The sequence below is a fragment of the Carcharodon carcharias genome, chromosome 7 (assembly GCF_017639515.1).
Source record: "Carcharodon carcharias isolate sCarCar2 chromosome 7, sCarCar2.pri, whole genome shotgun sequence".
NCBI classification, from domain to species: domain Eukaryota; kingdom Metazoa; phylum Chordata; class Chondrichthyes; order Lamniformes; family Lamnidae; genus Carcharodon; species Carcharodon carcharias.
In genome coordinates this window covers 158,626,245-158,639,065 of record NC_054473.1, presented here as the reverse complement: position 1 = coordinate 158,639,065, position 12,821 = coordinate 158,626,245, and the positions used below count along the sequence as shown (strand labels likewise).

The following is a 12,821-nucleotide window of genomic DNA, read 5'->3' as shown; positions in this document are numbered from 1 at the left end:
TAGAAAAGAATTTTGGTTTGTTCAGTCATTATAAAATCAATGATGTGGAATATTACAAGCAAAGCCACTGACTTTCCATTTTCAAAGAAAAATTGATAAAATTGTAGAATGTGAAATGTTATCACCATAAGACAGGTAGTAGTCTTGAAATCCTGCTTTAATAAAAACAGAATTACTTGCTTCTCACCCTGCCAATGGCCCTGCACCCAATACATTTGCCATTGGTAGTGGTCATATGTTTTCAATTATTATCTAAACCTAGTTTTCAGATTCAAAATCGTGAATCAATACTTAAAATATTAACACAATTACTAATCAATCCTGCAGCACGACATACAGAGAGTTATGGTCAGTAGGCTTAGAGGGCGCATAGACACAACCATATGCTTCCAGTCCAAAAAAACATCCTTATTTTTATAAAATCGATGTATTATTTATTTACAGTTAAATAGCAAAACATATAGCAATTTGGAAAGCAGAAAGTAGAGTTGAACCTTAGCATAGTAGTTTTGCTGTAGTAGTTCTGAGGAAGTGGGAGAAGCAAAACTTAGATGCTGCAACACCATCACTGGCACAAGCTTACATAGACTTCTTTATATATGGATATAGGGAATTAGTGATGGAAAAAGTTGTCCACAGTGTGCAGTAAGATGTATTTTAAATTTTATTGCTTTTTTTCAAAACAATTTGTTCTTCTGATCATTAAAGACTAGACTCAATAAAAAAAGTAAAGGATGAGATTCATCTCATTGCATCAGTGTGCAACAGGGGGCCAAGAAAAACAAATGAAGATGAATGAGATGATAAAATTGAATCTGTAGACAGATGTAGGATTTTACTTGCCAGAGTTTACATAAATAGTACTTTACCTTGGGATTAAACTGCAATTCCATTTGCTCAGTAAAGGCAAGGAGAATAAAATAATACTGCATATGTACTTAATTTGAGATGAGGTGATTTTGCTTTTCTAGGTTACGTGGAATCAAAACTGCTGGTAACTATCCTACTTTTAGATGCAATCATCACATTTTAAAAGAAAGGCTACACACTAAAGATAAACTTCCAACTGGGAATCAGCATGATCCAATCTTGCACTACAATGATTCTTGATTAGTTTTGCCAAACAGAGAAGAGCAACAGGAGAGGAAGTGACCATGGATTCCAAGCTTCAGCTTTGCTGGGAAGAGGGGTCATGGAGAAGAGAACTTAATTGACAAAATATTTGGAATGTATCTAAACAAAAGTACTTTTAAGTAAAGTAGAGAAAGCACACCAATAAATAGAACTACGAAAGCACAAGAAACTGCTATGATAAGACAGTGAAATTGCAAAGGGTACAAATTAGGATATATGCAGTGTACCTTCACTAAAGGAGGATTAGTGGTGTCTAGTTCTGGTCAGTTAATGTGAAAAAACTATAGAAATCATAATTACACCTGCTATATAAATAAAATGTACAATGTAGATCAAGAAATAACATTATTCTGTTATTCTCTGCATAGTGATACTATGTACAGTATCTGAAGGTCTTGAATTTCATCAGCGGCACTTGAAATATGATTTTGAAAGATAATTTACAAGAAACAGATCGAAGCATTATAGAATCATAAGGCATGGAGGTGGTTATTTGGCTCATCACATCTGTCCCAGTTCTCTCAAGGGTATCACAATTAGTCCCAAACCTCTGCTCTTTCCCCACAGCTTTGCAAATTTTTCATTTGTAAGTAACATCCAATTCACTTTTAAACGTTACTACTGGATTGCTTGCACCACCCTTTCAGGCAGTGCATTCCAGATCACTACCTGTATTTAAAAAATTCTCCTCGTCTCTTCTGCTTCTTTTGCTAAGTATCTTAAATCTGTCTCCTCCAGTTATTGACTCACATACCTACAGAAAGTTTCTCCTTATTTATTCTATCAAAACCTTGGATAATTTTGAACACCTATTAAATCTCAGCTTTAATGAGAATAATCCCACCTTCTTCAGTTTTCCCACATAACTCTAAGTCTCTCATCTCTGGTATCCCCTCTCCAAGACACTGACGTCCTTCTTCGCGTGGTGCTCAGAATTTAACCCAGTACTACAGATGAGACCTAACCAGATGTATAACGGTTTAGCCTAACTTTCTTGCTTTTGTATTCTGTGCCTCTATTTAAAAGCAAAGAAAGCTGTGCCCTAAAGAAAGCAAAGCGAACTAATTGTGCTAAGTAATACAGCTGTAGTGCAAGGTTCCAAAAAAGTTAGGCGAACTGCTACCAAATGGAAATCAAGTGAAATAATGAGGAAAATGGCCTCTGCAAGGAGTTTATGGGAGGTGAAGTCCATTGTAAGTAATACAAAATTGAACAGGAACATGTTAAATAAAAGAGTAATCTGATGTCCTCTTCAAAAGTACTAACAAGTCAGATACTGGTAACTGCAAGACCATTAGTCTTACTTAAATTACATGTGAAATGATGAAAATGATCAGATATAAACGTGAACGTTCTCTGTACCCTAATACCTTGGTAAACAGCAGTTTGCATGGGCTCAGAAGGCTAGGATTTTACCAGGTCAACTTCCTTGACTTTTCTGGGGAAGAAACCACCTTCAGCCTGCAGTGCTGAGTGTCTGATCCATCTTGGCCTCAGTCTTCAGCCAATTGAATTCACTTTACATGATAAGGAAATGGCTGAGTATAGTGAATACAGCAAAGGTGACAGGCCCTGAAAACATCCCAGCTGTTGAAGACTTGTGCTCCAGAACTAGGTCTGTCCCTAATCAACTGCTGTTCCAGTACAGCACTGGCATCTACCAACAATGTAGAGAATTGCCCGGATACACCCTGTCCACAAAAAAGCATAACAATTCCATTCCAGCCAATGTCAGCCCCAACAATATACTTTCAATCCAAGTGATGGAAGGTGTTGTTGAAAATGCGATCAAGCAGCACTTCGGGATCAATAACTTGCTCACTGATACTCAGTTTGGGTTCCGCCAGGGCCACTTACCTCCTGACCTCATTACAGCCTCATCAAAATGAGCTGAATTCCAGGAGGTGAGGCGAGAGTGACTACGTTTGACATCAAAGCAGAATTTCAAGTGTGCCATCAGGGCTTCCAAACAGAAGTCAATCAGAATCAGGGGAAAAACGCTCCACTGGCTGGATTCATATCCAGCACAAAAGATGAAACAGGTGGCTGTTGGAGGCCAACCATCTCAAACCGAGAACGTCACCATAGGAGTTCCTAAGACAAAACCATTTTCAGTTGCTTTATAACTTCCCTCCATTAAAAGGTCAGAATCGGGATGTTCGTTGATGATTGCACAGAGTGTTCTGTACCATTCCCAACTTCTCACAGGATGAAGCAGTCTGTGCCATCAGGTATAAAGAGCTGGAAAACCTTCAAACTTGGGCTGAAAATGGCATGTAACATTCGTGCCACACAAGCGGTCCAACAGGAGAGAATCTAACCATCCCCCATGACATTCAATGGCATTAGCATGGCTGAATCCTCTACCCTCAACATCCTGATTTTGGGGGGGTGGGGAGGGCGGGGGGGCAGGGAGGGAAGGTTAGCATTGACTAGAAACATATCTAAGTGTCTAAGTACTGTGGCTACAAGGGCAGGTCAGAAGCTAGTAGTACTGCAGCAATTCACCTCCTGGTTCCCCAAAGCTTGCCCACCATCTACAAGGCAGACATCAGGGCTGTGATGGAATGCTTTCCACTTGCCTGGTTGAGTGTAGCTCCAACAACACTCCCTCAAGCAGCTCGACGCCATCAAGGTCAAAGCATCCAGGATGGAGTAGCTCACTTGATTGGCACTCCATTCATTGCCTTAAACATTCACTCCCCCCCAATTCTGGCACACAGTAACAGCAGTTTATACCAGCTACAAAATGCACTGCAGCAAATCGCCAAGGCTCCTTCAACAGCACCTACCAATCCCACTTCTACCACTTAGAAAAACAACAGGAGCAGGGGAGCAGACACATGGGAACACACCGCTCTGAACCATGTTCCTTCACTGTCAAAATTACAGAATTTCCTCCATAACAAAACTATAGGTGTACCAACCCACATGGATTGCAGCAGTTCAAGTCAGTGGCTCGTAAGCACTTTCTCAAGGGCAGTTAGGGCAATAACTGCCAGCCTTGCCAGAGATGCCCACATCCCAATAAGGAATAAAAAATTCCAAATGGATGTTGGTAATTCTACCATGTGTTGCGCCTAGATTCCCAGGTGTCATTTGGCAAAACAATTAGGTTAGCTGTGGGAATTCAGGATAAATTTTGTAAAGAAATAGATAGAAGATCAATTACATGTACTTGTTAGAAAAGTGAAATACCGAGTAGAGTGTTCCAGGCTCCTGGTTTAACAATGCATTGATTGTAAGATTCTCATACTTGTTCAAAGTTCCTCCTGAGCTTGGCCCCTCCCTATCCCTTTATGCTTCTGCAGTCCTATAACCCTCAGAGATATCCATACTTCTCTAATTCGACGTCTTGAGCTTCTCCAATTTTATTCACATCATTGCTGGTCATGCCTTCAGCTACCTAAGCCCAAAGCTCTGGAATTTCCACCCAAAATCTCTTTGCCTCTCTATCTTGCTTTCCTCCTTTAAGTCACTCTTTAAAGCTACCTTTGCACAAGCCTTTGATCATCTGTCCTTAGCTCCTTATGTAGCTCAATGTCATTTTCTTTTATAATGACTGTGAAATGCCTTGGGACACTTTATTACTTTAAAGGTGACAATTTGGAATGTTATGCTAGGATCAGTATGGTTTCTAATTTAAATCATGTAAGTAATGTAGTGGACAAAACAATGGCACACAAAATTTAGCAGGGGCATAGGAAGGAAAATTGGGCCACACATGTATTCTATAAATGGCACTGAAATAGCTAATGATGAAGTTGAAGAGACCTACAATCAATGCTTGTGTCCAACCAAGACAAGGCAGAAATCAACAAAATAAATAGAATGCTTACTTTAAGTATAAAGCCAAACTGTTGAATACAAGTCAGAATAAGTCACAATTAAACTGCAGTGTGTTCTGGTCAGACCATACTTACAGTATGATGTTCACCTCATCACTGAAACACATGGGAAGCATTGGAGACAGTGCAGGGAAGAGCCACAATGCTGAACCATGTGCTCAAAGTCTGAGTTATGAGGATTAACTGGAGAATCTTATACTTTTCAGCCTTCAAAAGGAAGTGTCAGAGGTGATTTAGAGTCTGTAAGATAGTGAATAGCATGGAAAAGGTAAATTCAAAAAGGTTACTTTAATTTAAATTGGAAGGTTAGGACAAGCGGTGATAGGCTCAAACAAGAATAGTGAAAATTTAGGAATGTTAAGAAGCTCTTCTGCCTACAAAGATGGGCTAAATTTGTAGACTTCCAGGTAGGATAGTAAAAGTGAAAACCTTGTAATTATTTAAGAACAAATTAGATGCAGTAATGGGTAGACCCAAGGGTCTTTCTGGATGGATGTCCCAAAATGGGAAGGATAGTGTTCCTCAATTTCCTCATCCATAATTATGTTCTGATAAGAACATTCAAACCTGGCAACCACTTACGGTTTACAACTAAATCCTTTTATTGTATTTGATGACGTCTTTTACACATGTAATATCTTAAGCATTTGACATACATAGACAGGCATTAGAAATAAACAATATTACCCTCATTCCCCTCCAGATAGAGATGTAACCTTCTTCCATCCTTTCAATCCTGACACTTTCTACAAGTTGCTATGGAAAGCTCAAAATCATTATAAGTGCCTAGTCACACACACTTGCCTTGATGATTCATTTAGGCAACAGCTTGTCGTGATCAAGAGCCTCCCACCCCAATGAAGTACTTCTAACAAAACACTGAAAACTAACCAATTTACCATCTAAGATGGCCCTATTGTTATAACTTGGCCATATTGTCCCATTTCCTATTGCTAACTTGTACCCACTGTATTGACAAAGTTTAGTCAAACAAATGTGAATCACACATTGTGCACTTTCAGTAGAAGACGAACAGTACATTGTTAAATTGTACATTGACACATTAAGCCCTAAAGCATCCTGAGAATGAATAAATTTAACATTTTATTTGTAGTTACAGTAAAAATCCACAAGTCAACATATACACACATAAAAATAATGCATGCACAACTAAGGTACCTTGCTTTATGAATTACTCATAACAGATGATGTATAAAAAGTGCAGATACACAGTCAAATGTTTCAGTGATAAAGCATAATCTACTGAAGCAAGGATCATTTTAAGAACAAACTTAAATTTAAATAGTCCCTTCCATGACCTCGAGTCCCAAAGTGCTTCACTGCCCATGAAGTACTTTAAGTGTAGTCACTGTTGCAACTTTAGAAAACCACAACAGTCAATTTGAAGAGCAAATTCCCACAAACAACATTGCGAGAAGTTACCAACTAAACTGATTTAAGGGTGTCGGGTGTGATATAAATATTGTTCTAGAAAACCAGTAAACCTCACGTTTTATTTTGAATAGTGCTACAAAATCTTTTACAGTTCATCTGATAGTGTAATGGAATCTTCCTTGTCCATCTGACAAGGCCAATGGGGCCTTGATTTAACTTTTCATTTGAAAGTCAGCACCTTCAATTGTGCAGCACTCAGTCAGTACCACACTGAAATTATATGCTCAAGTCCTGAAGTGGTGTTTAAACTGATGAGCTTTGGATTCAAGTAAGAGTGCTACTAAGCCAAGGCTGACAACTTGTCATGTCTATTGAAATTCCAACAGACTTGAGTAGTTGCTCTGCAGTGATCAGTAATTATTCTGTTTGAGATGTTGCTATACTGCCAATGGTGAAACTTGCGATAGCATAAAAAATTCTCCTGGGTATTTAAGTTAGCTGAATCATCTGGACACAAAATCAGAATTACCTGGAAAAACTCAGCAGGTCTGGCAGCTTCGGCGGAGAAGAAAAGAGTTTGACCTTTCGAGTCCTCATGACCCTTCAACAGAACTAGGTGAATCCAAGGAGATGGGTGAAATATAAGCTGGTTTAAGGTTGGGGCGGGGGGGGGTGTGTGTGTGTGTGTGTGTGGTTGGGTGGGGGGGGAGAAGTGGTGGGGGTGGTGTGGTTGTAGGGACAAGCAAGCAGTGATAGGAGCAGATAATCAAAAGATGTCACAGACAAAAGAACAAAAAGGTGTTGAAGGTAGTGATATTATCTAAATGAATGTGCTAATTAAGAATGGATGGTAGGGCACTCAAGGTACAGCTCTAGTGGGGGTAGGGTGGAAAGGCTAGCAGGGCATAAAAGATTTAAAAATAATGGAAATCGGTGGGAAAAGAAAAATCTATATAAATTATTGGAAAAAACAAAAGGAAGGGGGAAGAAACGGAAAGGGGGTGGGGATGAAGGAGGGAGTTCAAGATCTCAAGTTGTTGAATTCAATATTCAGTCCAGAAGACTGTAAAGTGCCTAGTCGGAAGATGAGGTGCTGTTCCTCCAGTTTGCGTTGGCTTTCACTGGAACAATGCAGCAGGCCAAGGTCAGACATGTGGGCAAGAGAGCAGGGTGGAGTGTTAAAATGGCAAGCGACAGGGAGGTTTGAGTCATTCTTGCGGACAGACCGCAGGTGTTCTGCAAAGCAGTCGTCTAGTTTACGTTTGGTCTCTCCAATGTAGAGGAGACCGCATTGGGAGCAACGAATGCAGTAGACTAAGTTGGGGGAAATGCAAGTGAAATGCTGCTTCACTTGAAAGGAGTGTTTGGGCCCTTGGATGGTGAGGAGAGAGGAAGTGAAGGGGCAGGTGTTGCATCTTTTGGGTGGGCATGGGGAGGTGCCATAGGTGGGGGTTGAGGAGTAGGGGGTGATGGAGGAACGGACCAGGGTGTCCCGGAGGAAATCAGGAAACAATTTTATCTTTATGGTACAGTCTCAGTTCAAGAAATATGCTAGTTAGTACATATTGTGAGGGGAAAATAATTTCAATAAGGATTATGAAATGATTTCATTTCACTGATGTAAAAGGGAACTTTAGGGTGAAGACTGGTAACTGGGCATTTGAAAAGTAAATGAGGTGCTTTAGGTTAATGCCACTTCCAGAAAAACAAGTTCCGCCATGATAAATTAACTTCCACACTGAACTCTTCCTGTCTCTCCATCATTAACTGTATCGATCCAGATGAAATCACATCGGGGACATCCTCCAAGTACTAGAGAGGCTTGGATGCTAAGACAATCAGCAAAGTGGAATGGTAACAAGATTTTCTCTAAAGTGACCAAGCCATCCCAAGGACAAACTTTAGATAATTTTTTTAGTCTCTGTAAATTGAAATAGCGTCGCAAATCGTAAAAAAAAGTAACTCATGTGGGGAACCAATAGTGGATGATTAACTCTCCAAGAGGTGGGGGGAAATATTTGGCATCAATGTTACAGTTGTAATGACAGTGAAACAGAGTGTTTGCCATCATTCCAACACAAAACTGATATCAACCTCTGGTGTCTGCACATGCTCAGTTAAACAAAGAAATCCAGAAAAAAAGCAGATAATGCTAGAACTCAACAGGTCTGGCAGCATTTGTGGAAGGAGGAACAGAGTTAATGCTTCGAGTCCATATGTGAACTCAAAATGTGAACCCTGTTTCTCTCTCCACAGATGCTGCCAGACCTGTTGAGTTTTTCTACTATTGTCTGCTTTTATTTCAGATTTCCAGCATCTGCAGTATTTTGCTTTTAGAGAAATCCAGAAGCTGCTGTTAGTGATCATTTGCTCCTCCACAGGTTGTGCTTTGAGATACCTGCAAGATAGAAACCTTCTGAAATCACTTGAATTGACATAAACCTTCACTTTTACTCTATTAGTCTGACTTGAAAAGGTTATACTTTGTTGAATGAAGTGTATCTATTTTTTTAATGGAGTACCAAACTCATAATTAATACTGAGCAACCTCTATCCCTGAAAAACGAATTTAATATTTGTAAAATGTTAAGTTTCTCTTATTTAAAAAAATATGATTTGAAAAGTAATGAAAATTATATTTTTTAATTTCAATCTTTAGTTCCCTGCCTGCCAAATTAATGAAAAGTGAAAGATGATCAGTGATTTTTAGTTCCTGGTTTGTTGTCTTCAATGTGATTGGCTGCTTAGTCTGGTTGATGACATCATTGCTGCTGGATGCTGGAGATCCCCTTGAGCTGGCATTGGAATGAAAGTGATGCCAGGAAAGGGAAAATCTATGCCACAAAGATTACTAATTCATTCTGTGCAGCTTTCTTTGAGGTCAGTGGCAAGCTCCATTGCTTCACTTCTGACTACGAAATCTGGGCCAACGTAATGCCACAAAAGGTGGAAAACTTCTGCACAATGGAAAGGTCCAAACAAAAGAACATTAAAATTGAACTTCATTCCAGCAATTACTTGGTCAGTACAGCGATTTATTAGAAAAATTATTACAGGAAATGATAGAACAGAATCCTTCTTGCCTCAATTGCAAATCATGAGAAGTGCATCCTAGCTAGTTTGTGAAATGGAAGACAATTGCTTTTAGACTTGCATAATAACTAACTCTAATTCAAAAAGGATTTTATTGATAACAAAATGGTAATATAAATGAATTATTTGCATGCATCTGCTATAATGTTACAAATGGGTGGTCGCAGATCTGGAATGCAGTTTCTGATGTTAACAGAAATTCACATTTCATTTCAACACAGCAAAATTGCTAAAGCAACATATTCCATAACTGACATAAGCTAAAACTATTACCTGCTTCAGTGCTATTGAAATATTTGAATCAGAAATGGTTTAAGTACTACTTATCAATGTATAAAATTTTTATCAGATGCAATACTTGTTACTTTCAAACTTTCTCAAACTCCTAAGTAGATTTAGAACATTTGTTTAAGATGCAGGAACTTTATTATTTTTTCTTACACCAAAACTTTCCTATGTTATAATATGCAAAGAATTATGAAAAATGTTTTCCTCCTTAATTCATCTGAGGGGTTTGTAGTTTAGCATAAAAATACTTCAAACTAGAGCAATAGTCACTTTCAGCACCAAACACCATTAACTTGACATTTTACTTGATGATGAAGTGCTACAAAAATAGTTTTCCCTCAATGACTCTGTTAATTTTGAATTTACGCTTGATTGTCGGGTGAGTTGAGTGATCACATCGCCGGATATTCTACTTTCTGAAGAACAGAATAAAACTACAACTTTGAACATACAATACCAAAATATAATTTGTCCATAGCAACATGAAATCTACAACAACTAAGCCTCAAGAAAAATGTTTCATTCAAGCTCCAGTCAGACAAGCATGACTATGTAGGACAATTTTCTTGTAGGTCAAGGAGTGAGTAACCATCTGAGCTCTTGTTGGAGCTTCTTCACCCGCTACAAGACTCAAGTCAGGAGTGTGATGAAATACTCACCACTTTCCTGAGTGGCTGCAGTAGCAACAATAATACAGAAGCTGAACATCATCAAAGACCTAGCAGTTTAATGATTAGCACCACAGCAATAAAATCCATCCCTTCCAATGGCACAAATTTTCTGCATAGTCACTGAGTGCTTTATCAGGACAATGGAGTTGTTGGGCCTTTTGGACTAAAAGATGTCAGAAACACTATCTCAAAAAATGGATTGCTCACCATTGTGGAAAAGATACAGCTGTTTATTCCAACAATGAAGCAGTTTCAAAAGAGTTTGGTTTTAATGCTACACATGAATAGATGTATTTGTTTAGATATTTGATGCATTGCCAATTGTATTTTATATTACACACACAGCTAGAAACCTGACAAAGCAAGTTCAAGCAGCCTCAGTGCCGATGCCTATACACTATTCAGTGCATCTTTCCAGTTTCCTTTCTTCTCACTTGGCTTTCTGCTCTCAAATCAACTCTTTCTCTGTGATCATTTTCATTATTTTTCCCCTTCTCTTGTGGCATCTTATCAAATGCTTTTTGAAATCCATAAAAATACATTCATTATATTTCCCTCATCTTTCCTCTCATATTTCTTCAAAGATTTTTTATATAGTTCATCGAGTATGATCTGCCTTTTAGAAATCTGTTCTGACTGATCTTGGATCAGCATATTTCTCAGTATTAACTAATTTCATTCTTTTATAGAAACTATTGGTTTAACAACAACTGAAACAAGTCAAACCTAAAATTTCCTGACTTAATGTAGACTCGTTTTGAAGAGGGTTGTCATATTTGCATATTTCCATTCCTTTAAAGCAATATTCCTTTCCAGAAAATTTTAATCAGAAATTTTGTTTTCATAACTTACCTCAATATTCTCAGATGTCTGATTTGCCTACCCAAGTTTAAGTTACTTAATTCCTTTTCATTAACTCATAGCCTCCACCATCTGTTCTCTACACCCACGTTTGATAAATTTACAATCCCGATGTCCAGCTCCTCCATGAAAGTTAAGTCAAAACACTCAGTATTTCAGTTATTGCCTTACCACTAAAATCTTGCCTCCTTCATCTCTTAGTCAAACCTCAACTATCCTCTTAACATTATTTACCACTATATAAAGTTTTTTTTTTATTATTCTTTGTGTTTCTAAGATTTCACCTGCCCCTTTATTTTTATCAGTGCTAAAATAAACATGGTTTTGAATTTGATCTAATGTACCATTTCATCAATGAAACATCAGCAGTCCAAATATTTTCCTTACATTGGATTCCCACCTTTTCAACTCCTGCTTAAATATTTCCCATTGCTGATCTTCAAATCTATTTGCCAAACATTTCATCCACTTAAGCTGAAAAAGGTCCATTTTTCCTTGCTATAATTTGCTTATTTTCAGTGAAGTACCCTTGTCCTTGCCTTAGATGGGTAGAAAGCTGGAACTTCTTATCGTGCTTCAGTTCATTCTGAGTTTTGTGATTTGGACTTCATAATGCGAGGCTGTCTTCAGTTTTCTTATTCTAGATGTGATTAGTTGTACATTGTAATTCAATTGCAATTTATACAAAGACTGAAAGTGAACAAAGGATCAAAGATGAGTGCAATGTGCCTTCCAGGAGACCAGTTAATATCCATGCATTTTTCAAAAAAAGTATTTAGTCCATTGTGATCTGTGTGTTATTTGCCTGTGTTTTATCATATTGAGCAAATCCTAGGTTTCCTATTTACATTCACATAATTGTAAAACAAAATATTTTATTTGTTGTGTAGCCACAAAACTATTAATACAGTAAGTAAATACTGCAAATAAGGTAATCAATTATTAATGTTTGATTTAATCAAATCTTAAGAAAGATCAAAAAGTCTGCAGATTTCAGATCTAACAGTTTGGAAATGTCTGTGAAACCATGGAAAGAAAAACAATTTGCATCGGACTCCAGGAGGTACTGTGGCTCAACGTTACATGACGGGGTGAAAATCTCTCTCATACATTATCCCCTGTTTGTGTGTGGGGAAGGAGGAAATTGAGAGAAGTTAGAATATTTCCCAACTGAATTTAAGTAAGTCCGACCCAGAATTATGCAACTGATGGATTTGAGACAAAATTATTCTGAACTCTGATCTAAGCTCATTATCCTGAACAGTTGCATTATGATCCATGGTGTCCAAGGTAGACATACATTTTAAAATATCTACATAGAAAGGGAAACTGCAACATTATAGACTTTGTAGTCCTTGAAGAAGCAGCTAATTAAGGCAAACCCTACAATTAAATTCTTTGTAGCACATTGGATTTTCAGAAAACAGGACCATCACAAAAGTTCAGCTACCAAATTTTGGAACACAAACAAGTCATGAAGAATATTGAGGCTTCAACAACATTTTTAATGACTCACTTTAAATATAAACAT

At 38.0% G+C, this 12,821-nt stretch overlaps 1 protein-coding gene across 4 annotated transcripts in view; it reads right to left on the bottom strand.

The window, feature by feature from the left end:
- ankrd11 (ankyrin repeat domain 11) overlaps positions 1-12,821 on the bottom strand; it is a 199,112-nt gene that overhangs the window by 57,143 nt on the left and 129,148 nt on the right. Inside the window, exon 3 of one of the 4 annotated variants that reach the window (XM_041190709.1) lies at positions 5,058-5,222. The exons of the other annotated variants lie outside the window; for them this stretch is intronic. The gene's annotated coding sequence lies outside the window, so the exon portion shown is untranslated. The remainder of the gene's footprint in view (positions 1-5,057; positions 5,223-12,821) is intronic. 4 annotated transcript variants of the gene reach the window in all.